The 21,750-nt window shown below is 36.9% G+C and overlaps 1 protein-coding gene and 1 pseudogene across 1 annotated transcript in view; one reads left to right on the forward strand and one right to left on the reverse strand.

The window, feature by feature from the left end:
* The window catches only part of GMDS (GDP-mannose 4,6-dehydratase), a 702,352-nt gene that overhangs the window by 286,478 nt on the left and 394,124 nt on the right, over window positions 1–21,750 (forward strand). The gene's annotated exons all lie outside the window — the stretch shown is intronic.
* LOC123820788 lies at window positions 16,934–18,044 on the reverse strand (annotated as a pseudogene).

Genomic DNA, 21,750 nt, shown 5'->3' on the forward strand with positions numbered 1-21,750 from the left:
TTTGGAAGTCACTCTTTTTAATGTAGACTTAACTTATAGATTCTATATATATTTTTACTTTGAATCGGTCGGATGTTCAATAGTTTTTTTTTTTATATTTCAGTTAAACAGGCATCCAGAAATTACTATGCTTCTAGAGTATATTTTAAAATACATTTGAAATGATTTCTTTTTTTGAAAGAATACATCCTAAAATAATGATTAAAAATACTTAGTAAATACATAAACAAGTAACACAGTTGTTTGTTATCATTGTCAAGTACTAGGTACTATACCTAATTGGATGTGCTATTTTGTTATATGACTGGCAGTGCAATAGGCTTGCTTATACCAGCCTCACCACAAACACGTGAGTAATACACTGTGCTACAACATCAGTAGGTGACAGGCGTTTTTCAGCTCCATTACAATCCTACAGGACCATTGTATATGTCAGGGGTGTCAAACTCATTTTCACCGATCCATGTCAACTGGTGCAGTTGCCTTCAAAGGGCCAAATGTAATTTAGGACTCTATAAGTGTAACTACTCCTTAACAGTTAAGCAAGAGCCCAGTGCTGCCACCAGGTAGAAACAAGGTGCCTGGCCTGATAAAACAAGGTGGAGGGCCGGATTTGGCCCGAGGGCCACCTGTGGTATTTGTGGTCTATCTTTGACTGAAACATCAACAATGTCTTGTGAAAAAGTCACTTTGATGATTTTGTACTCTGATACTAAAGACATCTTTGAATGGTTTTAAGAACATTGCATTATCAGCCCAATTCAGTAAGAGATAAAAGAGCAGTAGAGAATAGGAAAACCTGGATACTCAAATGGTTACTGACATTAGCTGAGTGATCTAGATAGGACCCACAGACACACTGGGTCCACAACCTCCCCCACAAGGTATTATACCAAACTGTGATCATTATCATCATATTATGACACTTCAGGTGAGAAGCACTGGAGTATTTTGGTTGACTCATTATCAACTGTCACAGGAAGGAAACTACTAGTAAATTTCTATAAATGCAGCCCAAGCATTTATATCCCAAGAGAACAGGAGAGGGCCACAGTCTCCTCCTCTGGTCAGTCTAGATCTAGATTCCTGGCTGAATTATAGATTCCATATTTCATAGTATATTTTGAAAGCTGGAATATATTCAAAGGAAGCCAATCAGAATGGTGACCTGTTGTATGAAGAATGCTATCCAGACCAGGAGGAGTTTACCTGGAGAAGAAAGGACTAAATGAGCATTCCCAAAACAGACTGTTTTGTCAGCTGCTCCAGAAAAGAGGCAGGAACAAAGGCGGGAAGCAGATTATTTGCTCACCTCTGAGTTTCAAACAGTAGGACTGCCTCTTAAGGGAACCAGAAGTTTCCAAAAGGACTGGATACCACAACATTGAAAATACTGGAAAAGGAATACTTATCATAAAAATTTTGACCTCAAAAGCCTTCCGATTTCATGTAAGGAAATCTTAGTCATTCTGTGCATTTGATGAACACATATTCTGTGAAATAAAGTAAGGGATCTACAAATATAAGCAAGTAAAATGAACAGAATTGTAGAAATAAAAATCTCACATAAAAAGAGGAATCTCTGCTTTGGATTGCTGAGCTAGAGTTCATGCACATGAACTCCAGTTATGATGTGTAAATATGAGCAATGACATATGGAATAAAATTTTAGGGGCCCAATGACCCAGTGGGAAAGCAGAACAAACTGGAGTGAGAATGCAGGGTGGGGCAAAAGCAGGCTCACAGCTGTGTGTGAATCAGAGTTCATTCTTTTATTATTATTTATTTATTATTATATTATTTTCAATATGAACAACTGTAAACCCACTTTTGTCCCACCCTGCATATTGATCCTCATATCCTAAATGAAGTTTGGTACTACATATTTAAACTAAATTTACTTAGATTCTAAGTAATTTATACACGCATATTAATATGTTCTCAATAAACTCTCAGCAAACACGAAGTCAGAGATATAGCTGTTCTTCACTATTAAGGGTAACTAATCGGAGAAGTTGCTGAGTGCTAGCATTTCCCTCTGCTCTTTGTCTCTCTGCTACTAAGTATAAGGCATTTTTTAAAAAGATATCCCGTAATTCTAAGTACTCTTAGTATTGCTTTTATAAAGAAGGGTAATTCCCTTTTCCCAAAAAGGACACCTTTTTTAAAGTCAGTCAGCAGTCATGAAGCATTTTGTTCTCAAGTTCAGGGAATACAGAGGACTGAATTAATTTCTGTTGTCTTTGGCCATAGGTAGCCCACCCCTAGCTTCCATCCTTTTAGAATCATTATTGTGTTTTTGTTTATATTTTTGTTTTTGTTTTAAAAACATATTTATTTGTATTGTGGTATTGTCTTCACATATTTGTTCCTGAGACTGTTAAAAACATATGAGTCCCTTGCTCCAAATATTGGGTTTTAAATAAGAAATTGTTTATTCCTATTATTTCTTATTTACTGAAGCATGACAAATCTTTTGAAAACATGAACCCTCTTTATAATTTAAAAACTGTCTGTACAATCTAAGAATTTTTGTTAAATATTATTATCAGCCTTTTAGTTTGAGAATACATGAGAAGTTCACCATTAAAGTTGTTTCATGCCCCCAAACTAGTAAATTTCACTGGCTTTCTCAGTGAAATTTTATATGATTATATAGCTATATAATTAAGCCAAGTCATGAAAAAAATTTTAAGTGACAGGTTCATAAAGGTATCTTTAGTGTCAGTACATTCTTATTTTGTAATTGGGTAAGTTAAATATTCCCATGATGTACTATGAAAATATAAGAGCCTCGTCTGTCCTCTGTTGCTCCAAAGGAAAACAACAAGCAGCCAGTATCATTTTTTAAAAGTTAATTTTGTGGTTCTGGGTGTTCTTAGTAGAGGAAAAAGAGAAAGGAAGAACTTAGTGATTCTTGCAGCAGTTGGTACAGGGGATGCTCAAGAAATCTCTTCAGATGATGTTCCTTTCCTCTTTGGTCACAAATATGTTTGTACACGTTGCTTGGGTTTCTGTACCTTTCTCTCCTTAAACTCTCCATTTGCAAAAAATAAGTACAAGTTCATTGTTTTGGATCAGGTTAGGATAGGGAAAAGCATTCTTAGTTGTAGAAAGAAAAGATAAATATAACCCCAATGACCTCTGTTTACATATTGATGTTAAAATCCCTTTGGTTTTTTAAATTTATTTTAAAATCAATACTTTTTTTTATTTAAAAGAAAAGTAAACAGTAGAGGAGGGTATAAGGAGAAAAATAAAAGTTCTTTTCCTCTTTCTGACTCCCAGTTCTATCCTCAGGCCCACTGTTAGCATTCCTTCAGAAATGTTCTGGGTATCTTGGTTGTAAGCATAGAAATAGGCTTATTCTGTATATAATCTACTTTCAGGGCTTTTGCTAAATATTTATTAAATACTTAACCTTATAGCGTATATCATTTTGTTTAGTTTTATTATCTATCTGGAAATCAATGATAGTTCATTTTTATTTCATTTATATAACTAGATAATGAAAAATTATAGAGGTATATGTGAAAATGATGTAATGCTTGATGAGATATGTAACATAGCACCTCTTGAAACTTGAAAATTATTTTTAATACTAGACTAATTTGACAATAATATTGCTGTTTTGTCACAATTGATTGTGTTTTTCTGAGTATATTCTTTGCCACACTGAGAATTCCTTAGTGGGAGGACTGTATTCAACACTTAAATTTTCTGCATCTAACACAGTGTCTGTCTGCTAGTAAGTATTGAATAAATATTTATCAATGAGTAAATGAGTGACTATCTCATGTTTCAGTAAAAATTCACTGACTTGAGAGCTAAGCAGTCTGACTAGTAAGACTAGTAAGAATTTGTAAGGATAGTTTTAAATAAGTATCTTCTTGATTTCATGCATATAGTAATTGAAGGAAAATTATTTTAAGTAAAAATTCAGTCTGATATACTTTAATACATATGTAAAATTTATTAATTAATTATCTTAGTTTGTATAACTGCAATTGCTATATACTAGGAGTTTATTTTCTTAAATTGGATGAGCATCAGTCCCCTTTTCCATGCTATCAGAGTAAGCAAACACTCTTTTTTGTAAATGGTGCAGTGGTAAACCTCAATCTAGTTTGAAGTGTATAATCACAATGCCCAGTTAGTAGACCACAAAATGATGCAGCTTTTCGGGACATGTACTTTTTCTCTAACAAAAATAATTGACAATGCCCCTTTTGACTTCATGAGAAATATCCCATGAGAATTTCTGACTTTAAAAAATATGGAAGAAGTGTTTTTTAATATAAACACAGTCTGAACCAGAAGTTGGCAAACTATGGCTCATGGGCCGAATCCAGTCCACCAGCCTATTTTTGTAAATAAAGTTTTATTGGAGCACAGCCATAACCATTTGTTTACAGAACATCTATGGCTGCTTTCACAGTAGAGTCCTGTGGCCTTCAAAGCCTAACATATTTACTTTCTGTCCCTTTAAGAAAACAGTTACTGGTCCCAGCTTTGGAGTAGTTAGATCCTCAAAATAAAAAAACAAAAACAAACAAAAAAAAACCCTTTCAATTGGACTTAACATGGGTTTCTCCCAAGCTAGCAAGGTAGTCTTATAAAAAGATTTTCAGTTAAATATTTAAGTCAGCTCTGGCTGGTGTGGCTTAGTAGATTGAGTGCCAGCCTGTGAACCAAAGGGTCGCCAGTTGGATTCCCAGCTAGGGCACATGCCTGGGTTGTCGGCCAGGTCCCTGATTGGAGGTATGCAAGAGGCAACCCCACATTGCTATTTCTCTCCCTAGCTTTCTTCCTCCCCTCCCTCACCTCTAAAAATAAATAAAATCTCAAAAAAAGTCATAAGATTAAAAAAATAATAAAATAAATAAATATTAAACTCAAAGAGAATCAATAGTTAACCATCCACAAACAGAATTCCTGAAGCATTTTGGTCAGTTGAGGTTCTGTTGTGCTTACTGAAATGCAGAGGTATAGAACCAGGTAAACTAGTAACTGACCAAAAGTCTATAGATAGTTCATTACAGCAGCTCTCACTCCGTGCTTTGACTATTCTATGTCTTTTCTCCGTTCCAATCCTTTGTGATTTTCTTTTCTTTTTTAAATTTAAATATATTTTATTGATTATGCTATTGTAGTTGTCCTTTTCCCCCACTTTATTCTCCTCTGCCTTGCAAACCCCCTCCCACCTGCATTCCCCCTCTTTAGTTCATGTCCATGGGTCATATATATAAGTTCTTTGGCTTCTACATTTCCTATACTATTCTTAACCTCCCCCAGTCTATTTTCTACCTACCATCTATGCTTCTTATTCCCTGTACCTTTTTCCCCCATTCTCCCCCAACCCCTGCACCACTGATAACCCTTCATGTGATCTCCATTTCTGTTATAGTTATTAGTTTAGTTTATTTATTTATTTTTTAAGTTCAGTTGTTGATAGTTGTATGTTTATTGTCATATTACTATTCATAGTTTTGCTCTTCTTCTTTTTCTTAGATAAGTCCCTTTAACATTTCATACAATAAGGGCTTGGTGATGATCAACTCCTTTAACTTGACCTTATCTGGGAAGCACTTTATCTGCCCTTTCATTCAAAGTGATAGCTTTGCTGGATAGAGTAATCTTGGATATAGGTCCTTGCCTTTTGACTTGGGATACTTCTTTCTAGCCCCTTCTTGTCTATAAGGTTTCCTTTGAGAAATCAGCTGACACTCTTATGGGAACTTTTTTGCAGGTAACTGTCTCCTTTTCTCTTGCTACTTTTAAGATTCTCTCCTCATCTTTAATCTTGGGTAATGTAATTATGATGTGCTTTGGTGTGTGCTTCCTTGGGTCCAACTTTTTTGGGACTCTCTGAGCTTCCTGGACTTCCTAGAAGTCTATTTTCTTTGCCAGATTAGGGAGGTTCTCCTTCATTATTTGTTCAATAAGTTTTCAATTTCCTTGTCTTGCTCTTCTCCTTTTGGCACCCCTGTGGTTCAGATGTTGGAATGTTTAAAGATGTCCTGGAGTTTCCTAAGCCTCTCCTCATTTTTCTGAATTCTTATTTCTTCATTCTGTTCTTGTTGAATGTTTCTTTCTTCCTTCTGGTCCAAATTGTTGATTTGAGTCCCCGTTTCCATCCCGTCACTGTTGGTCCCCTATACATTTTCCTTTATTTTACTTAGCATAGCCTTCATTTTTTCCTCTATTTTGCGACCTTATTTAACCAATTCTGTGAGCATCCTGATTACCAGTGTTTTGAACTGTGCATCTGATAAGTTGGCTATCTCTTCATTGCTTAGCTGTATTTTTTCTGGAGCTTTGATCTGTTCTTTTATTTGGGCCATATTTATTTGTCTTGAAGCACCTGTTACATTTTAAGGGGCAGAGCCTTAGGCATTCACCAGGGTGGGGCAACCCACCTCACTACATTGTGGCATTGTATGTGGGGGAGGGGTCCAAGAGGGAGCAATGGCACTTGCTCCATTCTCTGCCGGTTTTCAGTCACTTCCCCCACTACCCACAATCATATTGGGCTCTTCCAGTGCTGATTCCCATGTGAGTGGGCTTGTGTACTTTACAGGACCCTATAGTTCTCTCCAATGACCTCTCCTGTGAGGCTGGGAGTTTCTCCCGCTGCCCTCTCAACCACCACAGGTGTTTTCAGTCAGAGGCTTTGATGCTTTGTTTACCTAGGTTGGAACTCTGGGTCCTGTGGTCTATCTTGCTCCCCAGTTGTTCCTCCCAATTTATCTGCATGCAAATGTGGGACAGCCCTGTCTGCCAGCCATTGCCTCACCAGGTCCGCTAGCCAATGCTTTGCCATGAGTCCTCTCTACCTGGCTGGCTGTCTCCATCCCTCCTACCAGTCTGGATGAATGTTTCTTCTTTAACTCCTTGGTTGTTGGACTTCCATACAGTTCAATTTTCTGTCAGCTCTGGTTGTTTTTTGTTTGTAAATTTGTTGTCCTTCTTTTGGTTGTGCGAGGAGCCATAGTGTGTCTACCTATGCCTCCATCTTGGTCAGAAGCCCCACAATTTTCTTTTTAAGATGCTTACTTTGTCTTGTTAAGAGAAGTTTATAATACTGCTAAAAATAGTTCAGATCACCTGTGGTTGTCATAAAATTAACATTTGGAAATCAGTGATCTGGGGAATAAATCCATTAAGGGACTTGGTCTCTGTTTCCCTCAGTCAACCATCTATCTAGCTATTCTTTCAAATAAGGCAGGATGATTGATATGCTTATGCTTTAGGTTTTTTTTTTTATAAAATGGAGGCACTGTAGTAAAAATAACTGCAAATTAATAATGAATAATAGATAATAATGTAGAAATATATGTCCATAAAAGGCATGACCATGTATGTATCATATATTCTGTGACTAACTGCTACTATGTATCATATATTTACAGATATTAACAAGGTACTTTTATTCATAAGCATTCAACTTTTTAAAAGAAAAAATGTACTGTTCTTTTTTTCATTTTTTTTAAATCCTCACCTGATGATGTTTACTGATTTTAGAGAGAGAAGAGGGAGGGAAGGTGAGATGGGGAGGCAGAGAGAGAGAGAAATATTGATGTGAGAGAGAAACATCAATCCATTGCCCCCTGTATGTGCCCAGACAGAAGACAGAACCTGCAATCTAAGTATGTGCACTGACTAGGAATCGAACCCACAACTTGTTGGTGTATGGGATGATGCTCTAACAACTGAGCCACCCCATCAGGACTATTCCTTTTTGTTTTTGTTATTTAAATTAAAAGGGAACTTGCCATATAAATAAATTTCACAAATTTCACATGTGTCTGAAAACTTTTCCACTCATGGTTTCTCCAAATTTCAAATTCTTTATCTGACTCTTTCAATTACATATCTCTAAATGTGCATAAATACATTTTTCTGTTTGCCACAAATGTGGCAGTCATGACACTTTTCTGTTAGAAACATAGATTTATATGTTCTCCATTTAGGAAATAAGTCTGTATTTATTGTCCTAATCAAAACATCATATACAAAGTATTTTGCTTTTGTTGCTAAGTTTTTTTGAAAGGCTAGTCAAGGTTTTGATGGCTTAAAACTGTTAAATATATAAATTTAAGTAGGGGGAAATACTGAGACATTTTTTAATTACTTTGCAGTAGCTTGTGAATCAGGATATTAGAGTTTCTTTTCAAATATATTGTTTGTTAGTAATAAAATCTCTTCAATTTAAGGTTATTTTACAAACCAAAACATTTAAAGCAAGCCTATTACTAAAGCTAACAGTAAGATTTCTAATTCTTTTTTTTATTACTTTAGAAGATAATGTAACAGGAATACCTACTGTTAATCATCTGGATAATTAAGCCATTTTGCTAATTATGTTTTATTTTTGTATCAGCAGACTAGGCATGCCACAAATACAAACTTGCTGACCTTTAAAAATTATAAATAACATAAAATATATTGTAAATAAATTATATATTGCAAATTTAAAAAACATTTAGCATGATCATTAAGAGTAAACAAAAAGAGAGAGCTCACCTAGTTTCAGCAGACAGAAAAATCAATGGTTAAAATTGACTTGATTTTCTCACTTTGATAACTGTAGCACATAAGATTGAGCTTTTTGTTTTCTTGCAATGTGACTTTTTCATTTTCAGTACGAGTGTAGAATGAGTGTCATAGGTTCCTATAGTTAGGGTGTGAGAGACTTCCCAGAGTCTTTGTCCTTGAGGAAAAAGCCCACTCCAGGAGTGTACTTGGAAGTTCTCTGCTGTCTGGTGTTGGCAGGTGAGGCTCAAGTGTCTGCTGGTTCACAAGTGGGGCCTGTTTACTTTTCACTCTCACATGGATGCCACTGGTTTTGGAGGAGGAGGTAAATTTAAGAGTTTCAGTCTTCTTATGAGGATATTTTTCTTATGTCAGCTTGTCTTAATGTGCATTAGGTAAGTCTGGACATTATAGTGACTACTACTTTCATAATCAACTGAAGAAGTAAAGTTTGGCTAAATGAACCTACCTTATTGTTATTAGTTTACTAGCAGTGAGTCACATGCAGTGATTAGCTCCATCCCCTGGATACCTTTAGTCTAAGTAAGAAATCATAGTTCATGGTAGCAGTGCTATTTCTTCTATTCTCTTCCCCCCTCCCCCTCCCTGTAGTTTTCATCCCTCTCTTCTTTCCTCCTCCCCCATTGCTCTGTCCTCTCCCTTCCTCCCTTTCCCATCTCACCCTCCTCTTTCTTCTCCTCCCTCTTTTTCAGTGTTTAAGAACGGAACATTTACTTTGTTCTGTATGAAGTATTATCTCTTTCCAGTAGGTATTTTTCTTTTCATTCTTATTCCATCTTTGACTCCTAAATCATGTTCTCTTCCATGTGTGATATGTAACTATGCTACCTGCTCTTGGGACCAGGGAGCCTTCTAGAGAAACTTCATCAGTGCTTTCCTCCTTCGGGAGCTCTTCAGCTACTGGACTACCTGTTTTCTCTTGAATTCCAAGACAGCCTAATGAATACCACTAACAGAGTGATGCATGTTATGTGCTTAATTTATTTTAAATTTCTTTCTTAGTTAAGAGAAACTTTTTATAATTTCCTAACTGAAGGAATAAGAGTAGTTTGGCAATTATCATCACCATCATCATCACGATAGTAAAAAATATACCCATGAGCTCTTTTTGTTGCATGTGACATAGTGATTTAATACCCTGAAGTTACTTTTAGAGGCATTCTAACTTTTTCACTTCCTTTTTTTATGTGTATATAAAAATATGCATATACTTTTATCTTTCTAGTTTTTTTTTTAATTTAAAAATGTATACTTTCAGCCCTGGCTGGTGTGGCTCAGTGGATTGAGTGTCGGCCTGTGAAACAAAGGGTCTCCAGTTCGATTCCCAGTCAGGGCATATGCTTGGGTTGCAGATCAGGTCCCCAGTTGGGGGACGCATGAGAGGCAACCATGCATTGATGTTTATCTCCATCTCTTTCTTTAAGAATAAATAAATAAAATATTAAAAAATAAAAATGCATATTTTAATTATGTTGTATAGCTAATATTCCATTTTTGAAAGAGCTTTTAGGAAATAGACAGTTAGCCTCCACCTGTATGTATTCTATGCAAGTACCCTCAGAATTTATAAGGTAGAAGGAATGTAAAGATCATTCCATCCCACTTATTTTGTCAATGAAGAAACTGATGAAGTTGAGTTGTCCAGGGTTACAAAACTAACAGGTATCAACACTGAGACTAGAAATAATCCCAGAGAATGGAAGAATGACACAAACATTCATATGTGTAGAGTTAACATATAAATGAATTTTAGAGGTGAAACTGGAACAGTTCTACCCCCTTTTGGCAGACTTGGTTACTTATACCATGGAGTGAAGCAAATGAAGTTGGAAATCTATCTCAGTTGCTCTTACCTTTTGTAAAAGATATTATTTATTTTGATTAAAGGCAATATGTTTTAGATGTTTAGCAGAAATAGTCATAATAAAGCATTAATTTTATAATATTAAAATGTAAATGTTGTATGAAACAAATAACTTGAGTATCACCAAGAAGTTATCAATGAAGAGAAATAGAATACAAAATACATTGAGAATCATGTGGCAATAAGAAGTTACCAAGTACTTTAAATGTACCCATAATTAACAGTTTAAAACTACTGCAAATGGATAGTGCACTACTATTCTTTAGATATTGGACCATTTTTAGATGACACAGCACATTTCTTTAAATATGGGCTTCATAAGAAATCATATATATATCTGTCTAAACATAGTATTCACCCAACTGAGAGAATCTTGATGTCTTAAGGTTCATGAATTTGTGGATTTGAATTTTAGACTTAAGCTTTCTTCTAGCTACCAAGTGTTTTGCTTCTTAAAATCTTCAACTATTTATTATAATCAATTAATCTCTATAATTTTAAAACTATAATTTATGAAAAAGTTGTCATAGTAAAATTTTGGATATTTTTCTCCATTTTTTCTACAGGTTGTTTTTTATTTATTGCTTTAAAGATAAGATTAATGTACTGGAGGATAGCATAGGGTTCTCAACGGGGGGGTTGAGCAATGACGATGGGGAGGGTGTCATTTTGCCCCCAGAGGACAAGTGAGAATATGAGGAGATACTTTTACTTCTAATTATCACAACTGGAGATGAGGGGTGGTGGCAGCCAGGGTTGCTCTAGCACATCCTATATTGCACAGAAGAGCCTGACAGCAAAGAGTTACCCAGCCCAAAATACCAGTAGTACTGAGTGTGAAAATACTTCCATAGATTTCACCCTCAAATGTTCTCACCAAATCTAGACGAATGTAATTTCTAAAACTAGGATCTTCGCTTTCTTTATATATCACTTGTACTTTGTAGTAACTCCTTCCTAGAGCTTTAGTGAACATTTACCTAAACACAGGAGAAAAGCACTCTGATTTAAATACCTCCATGTGAAACTATTTAGGCCTTAAATATTCTGATCAAGTGCATGCCAAACCCAAGCTGGGGAAGATCAGATAACAGGGTTGTTATTTCAGGGCTCTCCTAATTATTTGGACAATTCTCACTTCAGTTACTCACTGGTCTACAGAACCAAGTCCAGGTAGGCCCATGACTCTCTTCATATCCAAAATAAGTGAACATAATTATCTTTTGTTATAAATTATAACAAGAACAAGGCTTTCCTTTGAAAATAAGTTATAGAGTCCATGTTTTAGCTTTGCTATAAGACAACCATTAAAATGGATTCAAAATCACCTTTCAATACATAGATTATAGTAATATTAATATAAGAGGTTTGCTTTATTTGAGAATTTTTAAAAAATAATTCAAATTCACAGATATTTTTAATGCTTTAGAGGATAATAGAATTCATGATATAAGTCAAGTAACTGGAATTTGGTTTTATTTAATACCAATAAGCAGAAAGTACTCTTTTATCTCCACCTCTCCTTCTTTCCCTCTTTTTGTCTCCCTGTGTGCATGTGTGTGTACATACTCTTTCACAAATTACTATGTTAATATTTGCTAATCTGAGTAGCAAATTCAAATCATGCTGCTACACTAGCATGAGGAAACAAGTAAACAAATATCAAACAGCCCAATATTTTGTTTGTATTTCTATCTGTTATAAAGATACCTGGTGGTTGTTTGTTTGCTTGCTTTGTATGTGTGTGTGTTTTGGTGAGCATCATAGTCTTAATTTATAGGAAAAAAGTTTAGCTGGGGAATGAAGTAACCTCCTGTTACCATTCAGCAAAACATTACAGGTTTTACACAATACCATTTGTGTGTAAAGGGTTAAATTATTGGCCACTCACCTTGGTACCACCAGGTTCTAGGTGGCTTTTCTGGTTGAGTACCAAGTGACATCATCGAGTTTGTAGACTGTGATGCTTCACAGATGACATGTACACTTGGAGATCACAGAGCTGTCTGCATAAATCATTCTTTGTTGCAAGATGAGGTGTAATTGTTAAATACGAAAGACTGTTGAAGCAATACTTGGTCTCATTGAGGTGGTTATGGCCACTAAACAAAATAAAAGCTTTTCCCACCTACCAAGGTGAGGCTTTCAGGATTGTTAAGATTTTTTTAGTGTTTTGCAATGTCTGTGATATTTACATTTGCAACCAGACTGACGACTGGTCTCACATAGCACAGCTCCCACAGTATAAGCAGGCAGTGTCCACAGGGGTTAAGAGTGTGTTAAGCCACTCAGAGCCAAACTTGGGTGGATTCAGCTTGGCCCTGTTACGTACTCGGGCCCTGGTTTCCTCTTCTACATTGATGATAATGCCCACCTGCCAGTTGCATGATGAGAATCAGAGACAATACATTATAAAGGCAATATAACAGAGCATATGTGACAAAGATTAATACAGTGCCTGGTAGATTCTGAGCATTTGTTTCCTTTTCACTCTTTTCTTCCCTCTTCCTGTATTTTCAGTACTGAGTCCTAGAGTACTAGTTTGTTTACTTCTCCCTTTCTAAGGTGAAAGACGGCTGGAGTCCTGTTCGTGGGACTCTGGTAGCTACTGGCATGAGATTAGAACAGTGAGAAATGTGAATCCAGGCAGGCTGGCCAATTACTGATGGTTCTGAACAGAAAACTAAGAATATACTAATGACATTCACAGATGAATTAGAGTAGTCACTGAGACATCCATGAATTGCAAAAAGAAAAAAATGTGAGTAGTACTGGAGAATTGCTGGATTCACATTTACAAATGAGGTTCTGGCACTTAAACCAGTGAACATTTTTAAATTAGGGAAGGCAAAAAAGGATGGTGATGAATAGGGAAGGATGTGGGTAAACACCAAAGGTCTTTGAAAGACTCTTGGAATATTAATGAAACCTTCAAGTATTTTGAAAAATGATTCAGATATTTTTATTAATGGTCCTGTAAGAACCTTATGTTAAGTACAAAATGTTATTTTGTCAAAATAATTACAAACCAGAAAACAAAGCCACTTTACTTTTTGGTTATACTAAGAAAAAGCACATAAGTACAATTATAATTTAAATTTTATTAATTATAGCATATGCTGTAATTTTTTTTCAAAATGGCATTCCCCCCCTCAAAATTTAGTTTGAGTCAAAGCTTTCTTTCCCAGTATTTATTATGCAATTTTGTTCCCTCTTTTAATTAGTTCAGGTTCAGGTGAGGATACAGAAGTGTTCAGCTGCTTGGATTCAATTTAGTTTCCATCACTTACTAAATGACTGGCTTTTGCCAAGTTTCTTAGTCTCTCTGGGCCTGTTGTTTGATCTGTGAAATGGGATAATAGCCTTCACTTAGGATTGTTGCATATGTTACTACCACTGCAACTGCTAATGTATCTGGAGAAAGAGCATTAATTTGTTCCACGTCACAATTTAAAATGTAAAAATTACTAGGACTGATAAAATGGAAAATTAATAAAGAGATAAACAATTTATCTTTCCTGAGCAAGTTAAAAAGGTGAGCTTTCAGAGGTGGATGTGGTCATTAAGGTAGATAAGGTGTGCTAAGATTAAGGTAGATAAAGTATCAATAAGAATAATGTTCTACACTTCTGTTGTGTATTTTACTTACAGAGTTCATTTAAAGACTACACTCTAAACACAAAAGAGAGTTCTAGATGGAATATTTAAAATCCATTTTAATCTGCCCTGACTGGTGTGGCTCAATGTATTGAGCACCCGCCTACAAACCAAAGGGTTGGGGTACTAAAGTCAGGGCACATGCCTGGGTTGTGGGCCAGGCCCCCAGTTGGGGGCACTCAAGGGGCAACCACACTTGATATTTTGCTCCCTCTCATTCTCCCTCCCTTTCTCTAGAAATAAAAAATAATAAAATCTTTTAAAAAATCCATTTAATCTGCTATACTCACCCTTTGCAGGGAGGGGAAAAAACTTATTTTGTAAGAAAATACTGGTTACAAAGAAAGAAAAAGAAGATCACAAATTAGCCACAGCACTCCAGACCCACAGCAGCAGCATTCTGTCATGCTCAGTGGAGGAACCAAAGCCTTGCATGAAAACCTGCTGTTAATGACTTAGTGCTTGAAGAACGTATTTGGCCATTGTGTAGGCTTTTACCAAAATATAATGAGGGCAGACCAATCTGCAAGGGTCACAGTGAAGAGAGTCTGCCTGGAACAAAGCAGTTCCTTAGGTTAAGATCATTGCATGCCTGTGTGTGTGTTGGGGAGTAAGAGAGCATTGGACATTTTTACCAAAACTGCGGAATACCCTTCACAGTTTGCTAGACAATTGCAAATACACTTACAGCAAGTACAGCTTAGCCTGAACTAAGATGAAGAGTAGGATTGGTAACTTTTTGATGTTCAGACATTTAACCAGGTATGAGAAAGGAGAGGTGTTACAAAGTAAAGGCAGTATAGGAATACAAGCTTTTTGTTTTTTCTCGTAGAAATTTGTGAGACTAGGAACCTAGGGATGCCGGAGATACCTTTGGGGATCAGATTATAAATTGAGACCATTAGGAAGGCGGCATCTCCCCAAATTCATTTGTGAAGCACAATTCATTGAAGGAGGTACATTGGCCCTTAGAACCTCAGGACCTGAGCAGCTCTGAACTCTTGGAGTATAGGAGCCTTTGCGGCGATTAGAGTTCTTGTGGAGAACGCTGGTAACCGTGGTTCTTCTCTAAAGTAGTTCAGTGCTAGGAGGGTGAGAACTTTAGACAACTGTTCTTAAGAATATTTAACATTTCTCAGGAACTCCCAGAATTGTTTGGGAATCAGCAGGTAGGGGTACTGAGTCAGCAAAAGTTGGACCCTGATGCTGCTTCTGACCGCCTTTGTAGCTACAGGCTGATGGAATACTGGGGCCTCAAGTTCACCTAAATACATTTAATAAGTTGTACTTGGATCTTCTTAAAATTTGGGCTCAATCACTCTCAATAAATTATTTTTACCATCTCAATACCGTCCTGGTTTAGTGAACATTTCCAGTTATTATACAGACATTTGTGGTCTGGATAGACCTGAATGATGGGTAGAGTATAAATTCCCAGAGCAGGCAAAAATTTATGTTAAAGAAGGCTTATTACTGCCAGAATAGCAGATCATTATAATAAAACTTCTTAAACGTCTAGTGAGTTTCAGGTTTCATAAAAGGCGCTAAAGCAGGATGTGCATGAGGATAAGTAGCCCATAATGAGATGCAATTAAGGAAGTGAAAATACAATCTGATCACAAAGAAACATTTCCTGGCTGTGAGAAAGGTAAGTATGCAGCATAATTTTATCAATGGAATAAAGGAAGCCCCAGTACCTACAAGATGTTAAAGAAGGCTCTTTTGAAGTACACAGGAAACATCTCAGTTCTGGCCCAGGTGCCTCTTAAGATCCTAACAATGAATTTGTACAAAAGAGAAAAATCTTTTTTTAAGGAAGAAGGAGTTTCTCAGAGGAACACTGATCAATTTCATTGGAGATAGACAAAATGAATATTGTTAAGAACCTGAATACTGATATACATTCTTATAGATAGCCATAGAACTATACACTCTCAGAAGTTTGTGGTAGACATTTAATCTAGTGCTAGACATTTGGGAATGTTTCCTAAACCTTCAAAGGGAATTATTCCTTATAGGAGATGAATATAAGGCGGGGGAATGAAAATATTAAAAAATGGGTATAATCTACTCTTCTATACCAAGCACTGCAATATATGCTATATGAAAAAAAGAAAAAGAAAAAGTAATGTATACCTCTCTAACAGATCAACAGGAGACTTTGGACTGCTTTTTTAATTAAGACTGATGGTTATGGAAATGAAATCATTTTTCTAGAATGGATTGCTGGTGGGGGATTCTGGGAGTTGAATGCTCCCCATGAGACATGCTTTAGGATCTGGATGGTACATCCGCCAGTAGGAAGGGTTCCTGAGAGTAGTTACTGCTCACTTTGAAGCCTTACCTGCTTGGCATCCAAGGTGGCTGCCCTACCCCAAGGTCCTTTCCTCCAGCTGATGGGGTGAACATGCCCTGTGGCCACTTGCTCCTTGGCCTCTGACACTAGCTTAATGTTTTTTAGCATATTCCCTTTTTCCTGGGCTGCTTTCTGAGTCTTCTAAGACTAGTATCTTTAAGCACAAATCTTTTTTTTTTTTTTGTCTACAAAAGAACATTTTAAGAAGGGGGACAAAGAATCTAGATTATTTGGAAAAAAAACAATAAAAATATAAACATCACATGGAAGATTTAGGGATTAATACCTGAATTAAGGTTAAAATTTCAGTTTCTAGACAGGTATGACATCATTTCTTTCAGGACAAAATAATGATGATGGATGACAATTTTCTACATTTCCCAGTGGATTTTTTAACGTTCTTATAGGGAAACCAAAGTACTATGTATCGTTCCATGTTTTTTATTTTGTCTTCATTTATGAAGAAAAACATTTGAGTGCTGACTTTTTAAAAAAAAAATTTAAAGCTTCACAACATTCAGAAGTTTTTCTGCATTGTGCCTTCGCTGATGTCCAAAAAGATTTGAGCTTTGACTATAGGATTTCCCACACTGAATGTATTTGTAAGGTTTCTCCCCAGTATGGATTCTCTGATGATTAATAAGCCCAGAATTCTGACTAAAGGCTTTTCCATATTCAAAACATTTGTAAGGTTTTTCTCCAACATGAACCCTCTGTTGTTGCACAAGGATAGAGCTTCTGTTGAATGCCTTCCAACATTCAACACATCCATAGGGTTTCTCTCTGCTCTGGGTTCCTTGATGAAGAATAAGGGCTGAGCCCTGACTGAAGTGTTTTCCACATTTATCACATATATGTTATTTCTTTCTAGAAGGATTTCTCTTTCTTTCAAATCTGCCTTTAGGGAAACAGGTTTCTCCATATTTAAAAATCTGAGGAACACCTGTATTGAGAGTGCCAGGAACTGCATGAGATTCTACTGCTGGTGGAATCTCCTGCTTTGGAGCTAATGATTCATTTTCAGTCCTAGCATCATCATCACAGTGCCTTAGGGAATGGAACTCCCAGGATGCCCACTTCAGCTGGTTTTCCAGAGCATCAAGCTCAGAACTTGGTAATCCCTGAGCTTCTTCTTGAGATACAATCTCCATTACCAGCACTTCCTGGTTTTGGCGATGGAGAGAAACTGGCTGTCCAGGGTCATCTAGTTCACTCTCTAAATCCTCTGGCACCATCACTGCCTTCTCTCCATTCTCTGGATGATGCTCTCAAACCCTAGTCTGCAGCTCCTTGGGGAGGATGGCAATAAACTGCTCCAGGACTACTAACTCCAGGATTTGTTCCTTTGCATGTCTCTGGCCTAAGCCATAGATGGCAAAGTCCTTGAAGTTGGCTCACAAATTTCCACGGGGCCCAGGTGAATCTTGGTATCCAAACCGCCCGCCTGAATCGCTGTTGGAAAACCTCTTGGTCAGGTAGATGGTTCCAAGGAATACTTGATCCCTCTTCACCACCAGGATCCTCCTCCAACTTCATTCTTGTAATCTTTTCCTCTTCATCTGGAGTTGGGATGATAAATAATGAATCTTCTTCTACTAACAGTGCAGACATCCTGATTTATAAATACTTCAAGAAGAAACTGTCAAGGCAGGCAATATATAGGCCTCAGGGAAATTTCTCATTTTCTTTACAGGCAGTCCTACACACCCTGTCCTCCACTCTGGTACAAACCTCTGGCTCAGAAACCACAGCAGCTTCACTGTGCAAGGCAGACGCAGAAACCTAACTAGGAAGTATGAAGGGCTCCTGAGCTAATAGCTTCCATTTTTTAAAAAGCTACTAACATGTTAGTGTTACTTATAATGCTAAGTAACAGCAACTAACATACTTGCTTAGGCCTTACCGTATGTAGGGCACTCTGTTTTTCACCCATTTCTTTTAGTTCTCACCACAAAGCTCTTAAGAAGGTATGGTTATATCATTTTATAGGTGAGGAGACAGAAATTTAAAGAGATTAAATTACCTTTCCACAGAAAGTAAAGGCACAGGATTTGAACCCCAGCAGCTTGACTCCTGAACCCCTGGGTTTATCCTTTATATTATGCTGGCTCCTAAGGTGGCCTATCTCTTCAGCTGCACTTTATTTCCTTTAGCATGCAAAAATGCTACTTTTTCTCCCATCTTGAAATACAATCCTCTCAGTCTCACCTCTTTACCACATGAGTAGAGCACCAGTCCTGAAGAAAGTGGTCTGTACTCCTCTTTAAAATCTCTTGTCCATTCTCTCTGGAACCCTCTCACCCATTGGGCTTTTTGTCCACATTTCTCTAAATCGCTCTGAACAGGGTCCCCAATCACCTTGAAGCTGTCATAAACAGCTGTCATTTTTCCATCTGTCCTTTGTCTTCCTCCCTGACCAGCAGGAGTGGAGATTAACAGCTTCCTGGTTACATAATTTCCAGACTTTCAGGATTCTTCCATGCTCTTGTTTTCCTTCAGCCTCACTGCTTTCTCCTTTTTGGTCATCATTGCTGCTGCTCCCTAACCTGTTTGACTTCAAAACATCAGTGGATTCAGTTCTTGGGCCATTTCTGTTTCCTTGCTCACTTTGCTCTCTTGGTGGTCTTAACCAGCCTCAGGACTTGAAATACCATCTACACATCAGTATTTCCCAAATGTGTGCTTTTCACCTAGACCCTCCTGGGGAGGCCAGACTCATATATTCACTTCGCCTTTAGAGGAATCTAACCCTGTCTTATCATGGCTTAAATATTTCATGATTGTTAGTTCCCTGATATTTGGTCAATGTTCAAATAGACTTAAAATAACACAGTGTATCTGTGGATAAGGTTAGCACTTATATAATTTGTTTTAATTTTATGGGATTTTGTCTTTGTTAGGGTTGATGTGTTTGACTAAGGCAGTGGTTCTCAAGGGGAGCAGTTTGTCTCCGCAAGTAAAATTTGGCAGGGTCTGGAGACATTTTTGTTTATCACCAGTGGGGAGGAGGATGCTATTAGCATCTAGTGAATAAAAAGCCAAGGATACTGCCAAACACTCTGCAATGCACAGGACAGTGTCCAGGAAAAAAAAAGAAGAATCTTGCCTAAAATGTCAATAATGTCTGAGTTGAGTAACCCAAAATGAGGATTTATAAATTTGAATTATCTACTCTGAGTAGAAAAGGAATTCAGCATTTGATGCAAATAGCAAAGTAGTTTGAACCTTTCTCTTTAAAACACATACTTATTAATAGTTGCCAAAAGTTGGTAGCTATTCCTAACAAATGCACATTGTGAATGGTCCTCTTGTAAGCCTGAGATTCCTTTAAGCATGCCTGTTGGATTTTGAGTACCTGCAGTTAAGTAGTGTTGCTCTTGGCAGGACTTGGTGAGCAAATGAGGTATGAGCTCTCTGATCTCAGTAGTCTGCTCAGTCAGCCATGACCTTCCCAGTGTCTCTTCTTTCTACACCCTGTCCACACTAAGCCATGGCCCAGGCAGTTCTCAGTGGGGCGGCCAGAGATTACCACAGGGGGAAAAGCAGGACCCTCAAGCAGAGGTTCATGTGGGGTTCAGGGTAATTGGAATGATTTCTATTTTCCAGTGAATGTTGTCCAAACTGTCATTGTAATTTAATGCCAAAAGCCCTTTAAATCAAAAGCTTTTGGGTGAAATACTAGGCAATGGAGTTGAATTTTTATTATAGAAATTGTGGTTACTTCAAATACTATTTGGGTTCTGACGGGAATAAATTTTACATACATGTATGTGTTCACACACAATTGTATGTACATATATACATACCAACAGTACAATTTGCCACATGTCAGCACTACCTTGCTTCTTAGAAGTTTGCTAGTACAATTGCAGGGCCATAATGAAATATATGTCTGAAAAAGAAGTGACTTTGTTTAATGTGATAAGCAGGAGAATTGTCCTTAGTAGGACTTACTATATCTATTTCAATGTTTCTTCCTTTAGTTCCACTTGATCATAATAAGATGTCCAATGTTGCATTTTTCATTAAAAAAATAAAACTCTATTGAAGTATAATAAATTGTGGTAAGTTGTGATTTAACAGATGAGCTAATTCTTTCATTTCAGTAAGTGTGCAACTATACATGTCTTAAAGTTTAATGCTGGTAATTTAAGGTGTATGTTTTGTAAATTTGGCAATTCTCCCTTTCTTTCAATTTCTGGTTTAGGAGATGTTTGACTTTGGAATAGTATGCTGGCATACTTTGTGATATTAGAGTAGAAAATTTAAAACAAGGAATATGTGCACATGCACACACACACATTGATGTAAGGATTGGACACAAGAACAACACCAGGAAGTTAGAGATTTGGCTTTAGTCCTGTATCTGAACCACCCCCTGTGTGTTGATGGTGCAGTGGTCTCCCAGCAGGTCTTCGTCATCTGTCCGTACAGGTAGTGAGGCCCAGAGGAAGAACCACACAGACAAGATGATGTTGTGTTCCATAATTTCATACGGAAAAGAAGTATAGTTTTCCTTGTGTACAAAAAAATGATGACAAATGATTGTATTTGAGCCAGACAAATACTGTGAGCCAAACAATGAGACAAATTTCAGGTTTATTAATATATTTTTATAAACACCTATTCATTATAAAGACAAACTCCACAGAAAATAAAACATAAAAATCAAAATTTTCTGAATGTTTAATGTGAAAATAAAAATAAACATGTAAAAGGTGGCATAGTTATCAACATACATCGAGATGTGCAGGGCGATTTTTTCTAAATCTTGTCTTCATCTTCTCCCTCACTGGTAGATGGGGACCACTATAGACACAAAAGTGGTGTCCAATCCTCATTTAATATGAAGCTTTGACATAAAAAGGCCTTTTGGGACTGCCCCACTTCTGTAATTAGAAGGCTTAGGTTTTGGCCATAGACAGCAACAAAACAGAAGAATGTAACTGTATTAACCTGGAGACTGTGGAAGGTGATGAAATGTCACCTGAGTTAGTGTCTCCCAGTTTCCAACAGAAACAAATGCAGACTGTTTCAGGAGGGAGCCATTCTTCTTCTTTTTCTCTCTTTTTTAAAATTTTAAGTATATTTTGATTATGCTATTATAATTTTCCCAATTTCTCCCCCTTTATCCCCTCTCCACCCTGCACCCCCTAACCCTCCAGCATTCCCCACCCCTTAGTTCATGTCCATGGTTGTACATATAAGTTCTTTGAGTTCTCTGTTTCCTATACCATTTTTGATCTCTCCCCATCTACTTTATGCCTACCAATTATACTTCTTCCCTGTGCCTTTTCCCTGCTATTCCTCCGTTCCC

The sequence above is a fragment of the Phyllostomus hastatus genome, unplaced genomic scaffold (assembly GCF_019186645.2).
Source record: "Phyllostomus hastatus isolate PE091 unplaced genomic scaffold, TTU_PhHast_1.1 phas_contig_37, whole genome shotgun sequence".
In the NCBI taxonomy this organism is placed as follows: Eukaryota; Metazoa; Chordata; class Mammalia; order Chiroptera; family Phyllostomidae; genus Phyllostomus; species Phyllostomus hastatus.